Source organism: Belonocnema kinseyi, chromosome 1, assembly GCF_010883055.1.
Source record: "Belonocnema kinseyi isolate 2016_QV_RU_SX_M_011 chromosome 1, B_treatae_v1, whole genome shotgun sequence".
Lineage (NCBI taxonomy): Eukaryota > Metazoa > Arthropoda > Insecta > Hymenoptera > Cynipidae > Belonocnema > Belonocnema kinseyi.
In genome coordinates, this window is record NC_046657.1 from 85,208,881 (window position 1) to 85,215,610 (window position 6,730).

A 6,730-nucleotide genomic window follows, 5' to 3' on the forward strand; every position below is an offset into this window, starting at 1 on the left:
TGTTTCGCTGGATCCGATATGGCAATTTGAACAAATACAGATCAAAATAATACACCCACGTAAAGTTTATCTTGGATAATGTCGGGTCCAGCGATACGTTTCGCTAACCCCGACATGGTGTTTTCCGCACAGGGGGTAGTCTTTAGGCGTTGAAGTTCGTTGCACCAATTTCAAAAAATTGAGATGAAAATAATTCACCAATAAAAAGGAAATTTTGGACAATTTCGGGACCAGCAAAACATTTCGCTGGCCCCTAACTGAAATTTAAAAATGACTGTGAGTTTGTCAAAGTCTTAACTGTGCTCAGAAATAATCCTGGTAGTCCAGGTGCCAAAAGGATGTCTTTATCAAGAAAGTTGAATTTATATCTGAAAATTCTCAAAACTTGTGTTTTTTCCAAGATCTTACTATTTAATACTGGTGATCGAGTAGTTAAAAATCACATCTCCCTCGAGGAGGTTGACCTTCCTACTGGAATTCTCAACCAACCTGGGGTTTGCTGACTGCCATAAGAAATAATGCAGGTAATTATTATTATTATTATTATTATAATTTATCACATATTTTATCCATTTTCCTTTCGGAGTAGGCGTGAATTCCTCGGTGGGAAAGGGAGTAATGTGAGGAAGAGGTTATAGAAGCAAAAGACCTTTGATGCCAAGGTCTTTTGTTTGAGGCGTCATTCACTCCAATGACGCTCATTTTATTAACTATTTGCCGCCACATTTTTCTATCCTGGCATACTTCTCTGACTTCTTTTACGTCCGCGCATTTTGTCTTGCAAACACTCGTGTTTCAGTGGCGTCTTTTGTGTATTCTAAGTAGGATCTCATTCACACATTCTAACCCTTCTTTCCACGGTCTGCCTCTGGGAACGCTGCCCTTACAATGATATACTTGTTTCCTTAGTCGTTCATTTAGCATTCTCTCAACATGCCCGAAACACCTTAACCGATTTCTTTTGTTCTTACCCTCAAACTTTTTTTTATTTGTCTTAAGAAAAATAGTTAAATCGTACATGAACTTCTTGACATAAACCTACTTTGGACTTCCCAAATCTTTTCTTCTGTTATTTTCATTACCATGCAAACAAGTATTTTTGAGTATATTTTACTTACGTTACTTAATAAGCTGATCCCTCTGTAATTATTGCAGTCGCTTTTATGTCCCTTTCTTTTATATATTGGTACGATAATCGCTTTTTCCAATCATCTTGGACTTCTCCCATCTCAATACATAAATTTATCAATTCAGACAGTCTATGCGGTACGTCCTCGTCACCGTGTTTAAGAATTTCAGCTTTCCCGTGCAAAAATACTTCGACTTCAATTTGACTTGAATTGCCCTCAATCAAGACATACTGAAGTTGAAAAGTTAGACTTGAGTATGTCTCAGTTTTGAGACATAGCCAGACATTAAGGTATGTCTTGGAGACAAGTTTCTTTGTCTTGAAGACATCAATGTATCTCTTGAGGCGAATTTTTATGACTTTAATACGAGAGGCTTGTAACTTCGAGTGTATACCTGGCCTAACAAAAAGGGTAATTCTGACTATCATAAAAACTGATCTTTGTTAATGATTAAACAATCTGGTACATTTTTATACAATATTTCAATCAACTTATTTACGGATTTTCATTTCTATTATACTTGTTTGATGATGATAAAGCAAATGTTGTTTGTTTTTACGTATTTTGAACGGCTTAGGACATTCTTCTAGAAAGTTACAATTTTTATTTATTTATTCTTTCATTTTTAAGTATTATACTCGTTCAGACTTCAGACTCCTTCACTCGTCTTGAGACAAGTAAACGCCATTTTACCTGTCGTGGACATAAAAGTAGACGAAGGCCTATGTTTCGAGTCACTTTTGAGACGCGGCAAAACATCGATGTCTTGAAGACAAACTCAAGACATAACCAAGTCGAACTCAAGTCGAAGGATGTTTACTCGAGTTACTACAGTCTACCCCAGCAGCCTTATCGGTTTTTAATTTCTAAATTTTATATGCCTAACCTCAGTGACACAGACTTTCTCAATTGAGTTTCTTAACGCATCGTGTTCTACGTCGCAATTGTGGTGTCCTATAGTTTCGTTTCCGAATAGTACCCTAAAATAGTTTATCAAAGCGTCTAGCATCCCATCTGCATCATATAGCATTTCCTCTTTACTATTTGCGCCCTCTATATCTTTGTCTCTTCTCAGCGCCTACCAAGTTGCCCTATCTATGCTTTCGTTTATCTTATCTTGGAATTCTAGTCGCACATTCGGTTTCTGTAGTTTCTCAACTTTTATTCGCGTCTGTTTTGTTTTCTTGGTTCTCTTTTTTCTAGATCTCAGACCTTAGTTAATTTTGGAGATCAGAAGGTAATGCTGAGTATTGCATTTAGAACCCCTCATGACCCTTGTATTTTTGACTAGCTCCCTCAGTATTTCATCCGCAACAACAAAGTCAATTATACTGTGGCTATTTCATCTAGACCGAGTGTACATGTGGATCATTATCTGCCTAAACAAAGTATTTGTAATAAAAAGTTCCTTTTCTAAGCATAAACCAATTAATTTATCTCCGTTATAGTTTGTTCTTGAATCATTAAATATACCAATAGTCGGAGAGCCGATGCCGTTTTTGGCGAGTTATTAGGTAACGATTCTGCCACTATTTTCCTGATTGTTGAGAATATACTGATCACAAAATGTGGTTTCTCCAGGGGTAGTCCCGGGGAGAGGGTGTTTATTTACTCATTCGAAGTTGTTCTGTGCAATTCGAAGAACAATAGGCCGGTGCGAAAAGGGGGGGGGGCAGAACGATCCAGAGGTGTAAAAGAATATGTCATTTTAAAGTTATTTTCTAACAACAACAAGTTTTTATATAACATGCTACTCATTATTCAAAACATATATTCGAAGAGGCAGAACAAAATCTCGGGGATAACATCCTGGCAGAACATCGCAAACTGCCCGGTTTTGACATTGGTCATTGTGCGTCGGTTTACGGCCCTGGCACTGCGAGCAGAGTGGTCACTTGTGCTTCGAAGACGATCAGTAGCGTAACTAGACACATTGTTTACGCCGTTACCTTATGACTTATTTTAATAATTTTTTTTACAACTTCGAATGAGTAATTAAATACCTTCTCTCCGGGACTACCCCTGGAGAAGCCACATTTGGTGATCAGTATATTCTCAACAATCTGGAAAACAGTGGCAGACTCTTTACCTAATAACTCGCCAAAAACGGCCTCAGCTCTTAGACTACAAGTAGTCTTTCCGTATCCTGATTTAAAATGCCCGCCCATCCATTCATATCTCCGAACAGAATTATGCTTTCACCATGATCGCAAATATTTATTGTGTCATTTAAAGTGTTCCAGAAAGCATATTTCACTTCTCTGGGATCAATATCAAGAGGGGCGTGGCACGCTATGATAAATAATCTTCTGATTCCTACTTTTATTCTAACCCACAGTAGTCCGGGTGATACAAAATCATGATCTCCGAGAAGCTGCTACGCTCTTTTATTCAAACTCAGAACTACTTCTTGCCTACTATGTGATTCACTATCTACTCCTGACCATATCTTAAATCCGCCTTTTAGCACCCGATTTTCTATGTCTCTAGTTTCGCATCCCTGTTTCTTTGTATCACACACGAATGAAATATCTTGTTTCCTTACGTGCATAGTTTTTCCTAATTCTTTAACCCTGAGATTATCAACCCCCCCCCCACCCTAGCATGCCGCACACACAATGTCTCCATTCGTCGTCTGAAACTTGATCTTGACATTTAACATGTGCATGCCTTTTATAAATTAGAGTTCCAGTTCTTTGAGACTTTGGAAATGTATTTCATATCCGGGAAATATTTTGAAATTTGGAAATTTTATTAAATCTGAGAAATTTGCAGTTGAAAAGTTCTTGAAAATAATCATAATAAAATGCGTAACGTAAAGTTCTGACTTCTAGTACGCTGGAAAAGCAGGATAAAAGTCAAATTACACTGGCGTCTGCTTTTTTTGTTGCTTTTTTCATGTATCAAAGGCGTCGGTCATTTAAAAATTCTACGAAATTCCTTCAAGTCAGTTTAAGGGCCAGAAACTTATTTTCATCAAATAAAATGTGAAAATTTGGCGGTTTTAGCCAATTATCCTTGTAATCCAAGTGTAAAAAAACCTTTTTCTCGATAAAGCTGGATTCCTAACTAACATTCAAATTCTTTCTTGAGGTGTATGTGTTTTTTGCATCTGGGCTACCACTACTAATTTCTATCACCAAGATTATTTGTTCGGAAAACGAGCGATTAGGAAAATTCATGTGGTGTTAAAAGTTTAATATAGAAACCCAACGTACATTAGGAACATTTCTTTAAACATCTGGGTGCCAGGATTATTTGTCAGGATAGCTGGTTCTTGGGAGAAATCTCGAGATGTTCTGATTTTTAGATAGCAATCTATCTTCTTTGAGAAAGATGTATTGCGGAGATCTGGACTACCAGAATTGTTTGTTTAAACTGCGAGCTTTTGGGTAAAACCTCAAGGCACTGTGAGCTTAAGTTGAGGGCCCAGGTAGCTCAGCGAAGATTTGTCAGAATGTAGTGAAGAGATCTGCTTATCCATCTTATCTACTTATTCATCAAATGAAGAGATCTACTTATACATAGTTACTATCATAGACACTACACATAGTTGCTCTATATTAATTTTCCGCGTGTGTTGGTCATTGCAAAAAAGGTCTAATCAAATCTCAAGAAGATAAGAAATGCAAAATAATTTTGAAGGAAGTAGGCAGATGACTTTCTCAGAAAGTGACATGGAAGTGAAGCTTTTGAGCATAGTAACTGCAGCGTTGAAAACGTTACGTCAACGAAGAGTACTTGTCTGTATAGCGAAGAAGTTTATGAACAAATGTGCTGAGATAGTGGTAGTTGCAAATGAACGAAAAAGGCGACTATTGTTCCAATCTGCAAGGAAAAGGGTAATGATGATAACTGGGATCATCATAGAGCTATCAGCTTACTATGTACCGCAACCAGAATATTTGGAAAAATACATATTCGTTAGCTCATGGAAATAACAAAAGAAAAATCTATGAAGTCCAATATAGATTTATGTTAGGAAGATCTTGTGCGGATCAGAAGTTTAGCTTCTGTCAGATTACAGGAAAATGATTTATAGTAACCAAACATTTGAAAGGTAAATGAACAACTTCATGATTATGGGTCAGTAAGTCCCGGTAGTCCCGGTAGTCCTAATAGATGACGCCGCCAATGCCATGCGGCTTTTGTTTTCGGTAGTGCCAACCTTCAAAAGATACGTGTAAAGATTGCATGGCATTTGGCCGTCATTGTGGAGATATTAAAGGTTAAATGACGCGACTTTTGTTATTCTGTAAACAATAATCAAAACGACTTTCATGTGTTTATCAAACACTGTTTTTTGATGGGTAAAAATACCATCTCATCCGAAGAAGGTGTGTCGACGTCGGCACAGTGAAGTTGCGTGGATTGGCGTTTGCAGATGATAGGTTTGTTATGACACAATTAATGGTTGAATTGCAGGGAATTTTGAGCGGACTGAATAATAGTATATAAAACAAAACTTATTGTGCTTGGATAGAGGTAAGAACAAAGTAGGCAGCATTGCTTTAAATGAAGAGAAAAATTAATTACAAAATAATCACATATCCGCACGTAATCTATCGTTTGATACGTTACTTCTAAAGTGTTTTCTACCACCGCATAGGTTAGTCTAGGTTCCATGACAGCTTCTTATCCAGAATAACTCACAGATATTTGGCTCGTCGTTTGATTCCCAGTTGTTGTCCAGCCAGTTTCAATGCGAACGTAGTTCCTCACTTATACCTCCTGGTGTATGAAACTGCATCCGTCTTACTCCGATTGACTGATATTCCAGTCCTCTTGCACCATGAATCTACTATTCTTAGTGCATGCTGCATTACTCCGAAGAGCGCATCCAGATGCTGACCGCGTACGATAACCAATATATCGTCCGTATAGCCTATAACGTGGTGGCCCTGACTCGTGAGCAGATAAAGCAATTCATCCAATATCAGGCACCACAGAAGGGGTGATAAAACACCTCCCTCTAGACATTCCGAGTCAACGTTTCCACCTTAGTCGTAGTTAGGTTCTTGTTGGCCAATATGTGGCAGGGCAATTTCACGACTGCAATAGACACACCGTGTGCGATCATAGTAGCCCTGATCACCTCTCCAGAGGTGTAGTTAAAGGCTTCTTCGATGTCCATAAAGGTTCCAATCGCGAGGCCATTCTGCTTCAGTTGTTTTGCGATTAGGTCAACTTCTGTGCTTAAGGCCGTCTCAGTCGAGTGACCAGCCCTATAGTCGTGTTGTTTCTTGCAATGTGGCCTACTTTACAAGATCTTATCGCGGATATATCTGTCTGAAGGACTTCAGGGCCTTCTCTTACTTTGTGAAGCCTGGCAAATGTGCCCTGATCAGGTGAGCCAAGGCATCTTCGTCAGACTCTGAGTACACCCTCCGGGCAATTTCAGAGTACCGTGAAGTACCTCTGCTCCTTTCTCGATCTCAGTGCAAAAGTTAGTCCAGCTTTCACGCTTTGCCTTAAATATTGCATTCCTATATTCATCCCTCATCGTCACAAATAAGCCTGAAAGATTGCCAGTACTGGCACGTCTAAATCTCTCTCTTGTTTCTCAGCGAAGCCCCTTGAGTTTCCCATTCCATCAGTGT